The following is an 11,318-nucleotide window of genomic DNA, read 5'->3' on the forward strand; positions in this document are numbered from 1 at the left end:
TGTTCCTAAAATATTACAGTGAAAGACTTGTAAAAAAATTTAAAAAAAAGAACCAGAACCTGATCATTATCTCTGCAGAAAAGTTGTGACTTACAGTAAATGTAATGTCAATGGTCTAGCCTTGGTGGATATATATCTTTTAAGTCTCTGTATAAATTAGTTCATTTAAGATACATCACAATAATAGAATAAGTACAATCACAAAGGATGACAACTTATATTACAACTCCTCAGATCTCTGATACATACAAATTCTTTTTAACCAAACTTACAACCCAATAATGTTACCTCAGAAGTAGCATATGAAGTATTATAATATCTTGTTGCATTTTAAGTTCTATTATTTCAAAATGTTTCATCAATAACCTCAAGATATATTTAATATAATTTTATATAATTGCAGCTGGGATCTTTGGCATCAAAAAAAGCTATATGTAAGTCCTGACATTATTTTTAGTCAAATATGCTTACTATTTAGATAATAATGATTTTCCCATATTTTTCAAGAGAGAGAACTTCAAAAAGAGATTACATATACAAACTGATTCCTGTCAATTTTTTCTTTCTAAACTCAATGTATTTAATAAGAGAAAAACTAGTACATAATATTTTCCCAAATTTACCAAATAGGTACTTTCCTAATTTCACTAGTTCTGAGATAGAATCATCATGTTAATTCTGAAAATTAACAATTTGGCATCTACACAGTTCACAGCTTAGTGCTTAATTCCAACACAGTAAGAAAACAATTTTAGAACAATTGTTTAAAAAGCTTAACTGAAACATTTTAGTTTGTTGTAAGAATGCCAAAATAGTTAATATTACATTTCTGATCAGCATGATTAGTGTTATTTATTAGATTTGATAGAAAACTAAATCAATATTATTATATACAACTGACTTAGTGCATGTTTTGCATATGGGAGGCATAGGTTTGATTCCTGACACCACATAGTCCCCAGACCTAAGCTATGAGTTACCCAGCAGTACAGTTATGAATAGTCCTCAAAACACCTAAAATCAGTCTCACCAAAAATAGCAATTGTATTTTATGTAAAAGTGTGTTATGAAAAAAATTGATAAATATTTCTTTAATAAAGTTTATATCATTTTGTCAAATTATAAAGTAAATTTGCTATAATGCAAATCTATATAATTTATTTGTTTTTTTATTATTTAACATAAGTATGATTGTATGTTTACATAATTATAATACTAGTCAATGATAGAGCAGGTGTTGAAATTAAGTTATTTTTTAAAAGGGAAGGTAGACAAAATGTCCTACATAAGTGATATTGAGTATCTTTTTAAAAATGTCTTATGATTCAGGTAACATGTAACAATGGTGTTAATGTTTATGATTTTGAAATAAATAGTTTAAGCAACCCATTGATGCTCAAAGTGTCAAATAATCTTTCATCAAATCAATTATATTACTTCTAGTTCATCTTTTAATTACCTCCAACTTTCTCCTTCCACTTGCTAATTTTTTTTTAATTTTTTAAATTTTCTTTGCTAATAAGAATTTTGTAATCAAAGGGAAATAGTTTTTGCCTTAAATATTTTTTATATTCCCTGTCTTTTGTTTTTATCTGTATAAACAGATGAGTACGAATATTTGGATTCTGTCCTCATAACCATAATTCATTGCTATTGTAATAAGCTCTTTGAGTTAATGATAAAAGAAAAGATAAAGCCTCAACAATTGGAAATATTATGTTAAAAATAGTATATCAGTGAGAAATTCAAAAATAAATTAAAAATTCCTTGAATTGAAGGAGAGTAGAGACGCAGACTATTAGAAGCAATGGAACACTGCAAAAGCAGTTCTAAAAGGGGAAAATACAAAGCAATACAGTCTTCCATCAGGAAAAGTTAAAAGCTCAAGTCAATATCCTAATCACAGCTTGAGAAAAAATAAAACAAATTAATTTCAAATAAGTAAGGAGAATGTACAAAATCAAAAGTTTGTAACAAAGTTTCAATTAAATAAGATGCTAGGGCCCGGAGAGATAGCACAGTGGCATTTGCCTTGCAAGCAGCCGATCCAGGACCAAAGGTGGTTGGTTCGAATCCCGGTGTCCCATATGGCCCCCTGAAATAGCCAGGAGCTATTTCTGAGCAGACAGCCAGGATTAACTCCTGAGCATCGGCCGGGTGTGGCCCAAAAAACAAAAAACAAAAAACAAAACAAAACAAAAAAAAAACCAAATAAGATGCTAGCTTTTTCAACAAACAAGATTGAGAAAGTCTTAGCTACAATCATGAGAAAAATGAGAGAAGTGATGAATATATTAAGTCATAGATAAAAAGGGGGAAATTACAACAGGCACTCTGAAATATAAACAAAAATAAGAAGCTACTCTAAATAAATTTGTCACTAAGCTGTAGCAATTAAAATGAATGAATTCTTAGAAATACACAATCCCTCAAGTTGAGACAAGTAGAAGTAGGAAACTCAATCCATTTGATCTCCAGTAAGGAAATTGATAAAGTAATTAAAACTTCCCCAAGAACAAAAGTTCTAGTTCAGAATTTAAAACTTTAAAACTTTTAAGGTGTTATAATACTTAAATTCTTCAAATTCTAGCACAATATTGGAAAACATATATCCTTTTAACAGCTTCAAGAAAGCAACCATTATCCTAATATCAACTTCAGAAAGAAATATTAATGAAAATAAAATAAGATATTCCAGATGAACATTGATATAATTATCCTAAATTTAGCTAACCAAACCCAACAATATAGCAAAAGGAACATAAGTCAAGATCAAGTGGAATTTATCCCAGACACTAAATAATGGTTCTATTTACATATATATAGTATATATAATCAATGCAATTTATAACATCAATATAATAAAATATCAAAATAATTTGATACATAAGACTATTGACAAAAGCTTTTTTTTAAAATAAACAGTAACAGAAGGAGCATATCTCAATATAGTAATGACCACATACCACAAACCTACTACCAACAACATATTCAATATTAATCAATGGTGAGTCATCCGTCCCACTGATAACAAGCACAAAGCAAGGATGCCCACCTTTCTCAAACATTATTCAGTACTGTGTCAGAATTCTTCACTAAAGTCATCATGAAAAGAAAAAATTTAAATAATATAATTTGAAAAAGAAATTAAACTATCACTATTTGTAGATGATATAATATGCATAGAAACCTTAAAAATTCCCCACATACAAAAACTTTTAAAAACAATCAATACAGCAAAGGAGAAGACTACAAAATTAATACATATAAAACCATAACATTTTTATTTTGAAATACTTTATTTGTATGTGTGAAATGTTTATTAACATGTCTATATAAAAGATTGTAATTCAATTAAAATAAGTGTTTCTTTGATGCTTTTGGAGCTCAGTTGTATGTTATGTAGCACAGAATTTTGCGTTGGATTTAATGACCTTCTTTACAGCTTTCAGGAAATCCTTTTCAGTAATATTTTTTGCCATGCTCTGATAGCAAACATGCCAACTTCTGTGGAGACACTTCTAATTTCAGCACCAGTACTATTTGGATACATTTGTGCTAACAATTCAAATCTTATATCTCTTTTAACACTAATTGAGAAACCTGGGGTTGTTTGTTTGTTTGGTTGGTTGGTTGGTTTTGGTTTTTTGGCCACACTGGTGATGCTCAAAAATCACTCCTGGCTTGGGGGACCATATGGGACACCAGGGTATCAAACCGAGGTCCGTTCTAGGCTAGCAGGTGCAAGGCAGATAGATGCCTTACGGCTTGCGCCACTGCTTCAGCTCAAATCTTAAAATTATGAGTCTGACCCTCTACATCAGGTAAGATAAATATAATCTTTCTATCCATTCTCTCAGGTCTCAGCAGTGCTGAATTCAGAGCATCAGGTCTATTAGTGGCTATCAGTACCTTAATGTCCATTTTCAGCATAGTTCTTCCCACTTCATTGTCCCACCATCAAAATAAGCGCTTCCAATAGCATCAATTTCATTCATAAAAATAAGACAGGGGTTTTTGTTGTTGTTGTTGTTGTTGTTGTTGTTTGGGCTATTTAAAAGATCTCACAAACAATCCAAATACCCTCACTAGTATACTTCTGTACAAGTTCAGATCCAATAACATGAATGAAACAAGTATTAGTCCTATTAGCAATGGCTCAGGCACACAGAGAATTGCCTGTGCCTACTGGAACAAATAGCAGCACACCCTTAGGAGGCTCAACACGACGGTTTAAAAACCTATCTGAACAGAGTAGTGGGGTTTCTAATACTTCTTGCAGTTTTACAATTTGTTCCTTACAGCCTCCCACATCACTGTATGTGATAACGGGTTTCTCCTCCACCTGCAATATAATAACCGTTGGGTCAATCTTAGGAGGCAGTGGAATATGAGTTAGATATGCACTGTTCTCCACACCAACTCTCAACCCTTCTTCAATATCACTAGGTGCTATCCGAACACTGAGGCTCACCACAAACCTGGTAAACTGATTCACATTGATAAAGTATTTTTGGTCCTCGAAATAAGACTGATTATCTTTGTAAACCTTGCAACCAACAAAGGCTTTTCTCTCCAAACTGTTTGCATATCTGCAGCTAAATCCCAGAAGGCAGATGGAGCTAGGCCAATGTCAAACTCTTTAATACAAGTAAGCTCATTAATTTTCTTGAGAAGTTGTTGAATTTCATCATCAACCTGCTTGATCTGTCTATAGAAAGTGCTCTGATGATAAGTTTTTACGAGGCAATATCCGTTTCATCCAAATCTCAGATGAGCTTGTTATTCTTCTCTCCCTTGGTTTTCATCTGATCTGCACCAATGTGATCTGGCATTTTGGGAGGTGTAAGTGCTTCAGCTCCTTAGTGCTTATACAACACCTTCCTGTTGCATTTCTCTATGCAAATTATGAAAGAAAAAGATAAAAAAAATCCAAATTAAAAGTGTCCAAAAATCATCAATATCTAGAAATCAATTTGACAAGTGATGTGAATAACTCATGCATCTAAATTTTAAGTAGCTATTGACAAGTAGAGGAGGATACCATGAAGGGAGAAAACAAAATGCTCATAAACTGGAAGAATTAACTTAGATAAAATGATCATCCTACTAAAATACTATACACATTCAGTGAAATCTTCTTAATAGTTCTGATGAAATTCTTCAATGTCTTAGAACAAACTTTACTCAATTTATATGGTATCAAAAAAAGCAATTTTGAGAAATGAGAATAATGGATATATTGCAATTCCTGACTTTAAAATATACTATACAACTGTAGTAATAAAAATGGGTGATTTTCATATGTGATGCCAGTAATTGAACACTAGTTGGCCGCTTGAAAAGCAAGTACTATCACTTTGGACCCTAAATGTTTTTATCTAAACATATAGAAGGTATGATATACAATTATGAATAATATTATGTCCTTGTCTAAAAAGTAATAAGAAGTCAGAATGAGAAACTAAAAATTAACTATACCCAAGAGGAAAGAAAATAAATAAAAATGAATATAAATATGCTATTTAAGAAAAAGTATAATTCTACTTATTTAAATTTCCAGTGTTATTTATGTGCTTAGTTGATCCTGGCATCTATGAGTTAGGTGATTCTTAACATTGCAACTATAAGAAGTGTGAACACTGTGATCAGGAGTGTGAGCACATGTTCACCATTAGTGAGCACTTCTGTCAAGTGTTAGTACGTGGCATGATGCATGAAACATGATGAGCATAACATAACTAAATAAATACATAAAGCACTGCAGCAAGGCATGTGTCTGACCCCTAGTAATTACAACATCATCAATAGCCATAATAAAGGGCCAAAAAACGGAGGTGGTTTTTGAATGAAGACAGGCTCTCAAACCAAGGGAAAAGAATTGAGAGTTGAAAGTAAGACATCACATTCCCAGATAATCTATGACAAAGGAGCAGAGTTCAAAGAGTAATGACTGCATCTTCCATGAATGGTGCTGTGAAAATGCAAAAAACTTTAAATTTGACTCCTACTTTACATAATTCACAGAAGTTAGTTCAAAATAGAATAATAACCATTATATCAGACCTAAATCCAAAAACTACATTGGTGAAAATTTAGGAAAAACTCTCCAAGATATGGATCTCAGAGGGGTCTTCAATTATTTGACTCCATGATCTAGACTAAAACAAAAAATAAATAAATAAACAAATCCCGGGGCTGGAACAAAATCACAGTGGTTCGGGCATTTTCCTTGCACGCTGTCATTATGGTTTTGATCCCCAGGCACCTCTTATAATCCCCTGAGCCTGCCAGGATTGATTTCTGAGTGTAGAGCCAGTAATCCTGAGTGCCATCATGTATGTCTCCAAAACAAAACAAATAAATAAATAAATATAAATAAATAAACAAGAAATTCAGAATGGAAAAAAGATACCATACCGAATGGAAGAAAATATTTACAAATAATACATCAGAAAAATATCTAAAACCAAATATATATGAAGCACTCACAAAGATAACTACCATCAATAGAAAATAACACCATTAAAGAATGGGGAGAAGAGATGAACAGACACTTCTCTGAAGAAACCATAATGGGTGATCAACTGGATATCTAGCAGTGTTCAAATCTTATTAGGGAAATGAAAATCAAAAGAGTAATGAGATATATCACACCAGTGAGAATGGCATCTATCAAAAAGATGGGAAACACCCATGTTGGATTGGATGCAGTGATTCATTGTCAGTGGTAAATTCAGCTGTTCAGCTTTTATGGAAAACAATATAGATTCCTCAGATAATCACCCGGGGATTCCATATCCTAAAATTAATCCCACCAACACTTTAAAGTTAGCTTAAAAATTTGTGGAAAAATAACTCTTCTTTAATTTATCTTTATATACCTCTTACTCTGTATTCTTACACTTACAAATATTCACTTTTTCTGAACTTAAGTAAATCTATGGGCAAAATAAACTATCTGTCCTTTATAGTAAGGCCAAGGATCATAAAGTCACATCAATTTATAAGGAGGAAAGAAAAATTATATTAAAATGAGCATTGCTTTTCTTTAGTATTTGATGAGATGGAAAAAGAATTTATATTAGGTCTGTAAATCAAAGTAACTTTTATTCTGAATATGCCAACAAGCATCTTTGAAAGAGAAATAAAATGCTGGGATTTGAATAGTTCCCAAATGACAGTGGATTTTCATTTGCATCAAGTTCTCTACATTCTGACATTTTTCTTTTACAGAACTTTCACTTCTAATAGCTTTATATCTAAACAATTCTTAAAATTATTTACAAAATTTCATATTACATTCAATCATTTAAATTCCCGTTAGTATCACTTAGTATGTTTCTTAGATAAAAACTTAAACTGTGGTTATTTCCTATATAGAATGTCTTATTCAGAAATTCTAAAGAGCATGTGTAGTTCTTTAAGAAATGTAGTGTCTGGGGCCGGAGAGATAGCATGGAGGTAAGGCATTTGCCTTTCATGCAGAAGGTCATCAGTTCGAATCCTGGCGTCCCATATGGTCCCCCATGCCTGCCAGGAGCAATTTCTGAGCATGAAGCCAGGATTAACCCCTGAGCACTGCCAGGTATGACCCAAAAACCACAAAAAATAAATAAATAAATAAATGTAGTGTCAATTATTAAAGTACCTACTAATCATATGAGACAAAATATATTATTGAAGTGCAAATATGAACAGTGGAATATTAGGAACAAAAAGTTGCTGACTTATTTCTATTTTTTGATTTGCAATTTTTTTTGGAAAAGGATAAATTACCCAAAAAGGTTTATTTGTAAACAGTGATAAGAAACAGTGAAGTAATTGCTATTCAAAATAAGCTTTTTTTTTTTTTTTGCCTAACTAAGACAAGCTAGCACACATAGAAAATGACTGATTTTAGCTTTATTTGATTTTGGAATAGAGAAAGCAATTATAGTAAGTGAGAAAAAACATATAGTTTATTTCCTGTTAGATATACCAAAGCTAATTATCACATCCACAAAAAAATATCTGTAAATTTCATAAGATTCCCTCATGTGATAAACATAATAAAGATTTTATTTCTTCAGTCTACATTTAGCTTCAGGTAGGCTTAATTTAACAAAACTCACTGGGATCCTTGAATGTTTAATTCATGCTGTCGGAAATTAGAAAATAAATGAAGCATTACAATGGTCTAAAATTAATTTGACAGCTATTAAAGAAAAAGGTAAATCACTTAATTAATGAACTAAACACTCAAAATTATGGAATCACTCTTTGAGAGCTTATAGAGACATCAGATATCATTGAAACCAAATTCTCCTATTTTCCTTTTCCCACTGAGATAACTAAGGACTAGACAGGTGAATTAGATTTACCCAGTTTACACAGTAACTGTGCAAATCCATGCAAATCTAAAGGTTAGTGACAATCAAAAAGAAGCCAATTACAGATAAAAAAGAGTCCCATCAGACATATAGTATTTGCTAAGCATCGCTGTACATGCATTTTGCCTCTGTTGGTTCATTTATTCTTAAATAGCTCTATGAATTATGCATTATTGGATGCAATTAAAAGATTAGAAAAAATTTCAAATTTTAAATGGCTGGTTTTACAGTACCATAGGTGGTGGAATTAGTATTTGATCCCACGTGACTAATTGCAGTTCATATTCCTTTTCCATTAAGCTTTCCTGACCTCTATATGCATGTAGACCCCTTTTTATGTTGAAATCACATTTTTCAGCATCTAATTGATGATAAAGTAATTTCATACTACAGAAAAATCTGATTGCAAAATTTAGGGCTCTAAATAAATTTTAGGAAAAATAACTTACAGGAAAGTCAATGTGATCTATGAACAAGACACTTATAATATGAAGGCATATTTCTACAGGTTATCTTTGTCTCCTTTATTAAAAATACAAAAGAAACTATGAAGGTGATATCTATAGTAAATATTGTTTTTGTGAAGTTGACAACCTCTCAGGAAATCTTACACATAACTAATCTAAGAGGGAATCCTTATGCTTAGATTTTAAGTTCAGAGGAAAAAATCTTCTTGATTTTATTTAAAGGCTGTCTTTGTGATTAGCCACAGCACAGCCTATTAGAAAACTAGAAATGAGAAATGAGAAAGAATTTTGCATGTGGCTCTGATTCAATGAGACCTGCAGAAAGGCAATAGTTTTTGTATCTCAGAAGTAGGCTAATGCAGAAAAAATATTAGGCTAATGAAGAAATGTAGGGAGCAGAGTTTTCATGACAGAAGGTTAGTAGTGAGCAGAGATTTGTTGCTGAATACATATAAGACAACTTAAAAAATCTTCAAAAATTCATGGGTGAACTTTTAAAAAAATCTGAGTGGTATTGTTAAACTAATAATATGCTCAATGCAATCTGTGTAGAAAAGCTAAGAAGAAACTTAAATATAAATAATATTTTATGCAGTTTTATAATTATAGGCTGTTAGATTTGAATGGGACACTTACATGATATTTAACCAATGCTCATTTAGTCTCAAATAAGCAAAATGAGGACTGGAGCATTATTTTTTTGCAAGTTCATATTAGACAAGAGGAGAGTTCACACTATTCTTGTGAACACTATTATCCACTGAATCATACAGTAGCTTTTCTTACTGTCAATCCATTCCATTTATTTAAAATAGATTTGCATGTAGCTATTCTACTTGTTTCTTACATTTCAGAAAAGTGACACTTTTTAATAGTATGTAGGCTTTGCAGTTTTAGAAATACTAGTTATTGTAAATACCAAATGTTTCCCTGACTAGCTCTTTGAAAAAGCTATGATATAAAAAGTTTTGTATAAAATAACTCCTTTGTGATGCTAGAAAGGGCACCTGAGGACGATTTATCTTCTCTGTGCCATTCATCTGGTAATTTTAGTTAAAGTTCTAGCACAGAGTTTTGATTACAAGCCAAAAATGTTTAAATCAAATGCATCAGTAACTTGAAATGTCTCCAGTTAAATCTCGATGCTGCTTCTGGTCATTTTTTAACTTTCAGAATGAGATGGTTTAAAGTTGTAAAGTAGAATGTAACATGCTGACTGAAAAATTAATAATTTTTTTAAAAAAAGTATTATATTCTAATAAGCAATTAAGTATTGAATAGAGGTGAATTAGATTAATGTATACCAATATTAGGGATTTTAAAATTCCTCTACAAAGTACAGAGATTATCTTCCTCATAATTTCTTCCTTACATAGCAAGTGATAATTTTAAGTACTAAATTTAGCTTTTTCTTTTCTTTTTTGTTTTCAGGCCACACCCATTTGATGCTCAAGGGTTACTCCTGGCTAAGCACTCAGAAATTGCCCCTGGCTTGGGGGGACCATATGGGATGCCGGGGGATTGAACCTTGGTCCTTCCTTGGCTAGCACTTGCAGGGCAGACACCTTACCTCTAGCACCACTTTGCTAGCCCCAAATTTAGCTCTTTCTAATCGTTTTGTATTTTTGTGTGAGTTAATTTCCTTGATTTGTTTCAAGAAGAATATGAATATGGACCGCCTAATCTCAAACTTATAGAGCCATATATATCAATATCAATATGCAAATATAATATATACATTATTAATATTTAATAAATTGTTGATTGATATAATTAATACAAGTATTAGTTGTTTTAGGTAACTGGAATATTAAATATACTTTTATTATGAAAAATTTATTTTGCAGTGCAGGAGTGCATTTCTAAACAAGTAACTTGTGAAAACTTTCAGATATTTAAGCTCCACTTAAATATTCTTTTTATCAATGTGCTGATGGCTTTCAGTTAGACATCCTGGTTTACAAAGTAAATCAAAAGGCAATGTTAGTCCTATTTCATACTCAAATACTGTATTAATTGCTGATGATTTTATCATACTTAGTCTTAACTGATTCACTTCAGCATATGCACTCCTAATCATTTCTTTCTCCATAAACTCTAATTTGAGATTCAGTATTAGTTTTAAATTTAGAAGTCTTATTTAGAACAAATAGCCAATGTATCCCAATAAAGACCTAAAAACAAAAATAAGATAAAATTGGGTCTTCAAAGAGGAGTAATACACACACATAGACTTGGAGAGTAAAAACACCCTAGCCAAAAATGAACATTAGAGACCCCATATTACACACACAAACACACACACACACACACACACACACACACGTCATCAATATTTGACACCTAGACAGGTAACCAGGAGTTAATAATGATTATCCTTACAAAATTCCAAACTGACTATGGTCTGTTCTTTGTTTCACTTTAGGACTGCTATTCTATCAAATTGTCAGCAGAAATAAAAAGTATATCAAGAATTAAA

General features: G+C 31.6%; 1 pseudogene; it reads right to left on the minus strand.

Moving 5' to 3' along the window:
* Positions 1-3,398: 3,398 nt before the first annotated feature.
* On the minus strand, positions 3,399-4,835 carry LOC126001814 (26S proteasome regulatory subunit 7-like; annotated as a pseudogene).
* Between the last annotated feature and the right edge of the window lie 6,483 nt (positions 4,836-11,318).

This window comes from Suncus etruscus, chromosome 1 (genome assembly GCF_024139225.1).
Source record: "Suncus etruscus isolate mSunEtr1 chromosome 1, mSunEtr1.pri.cur, whole genome shotgun sequence".
Taxonomy (NCBI): domain Eukaryota; kingdom Metazoa; phylum Chordata; class Mammalia; order Eulipotyphla; family Soricidae; genus Suncus; species Suncus etruscus.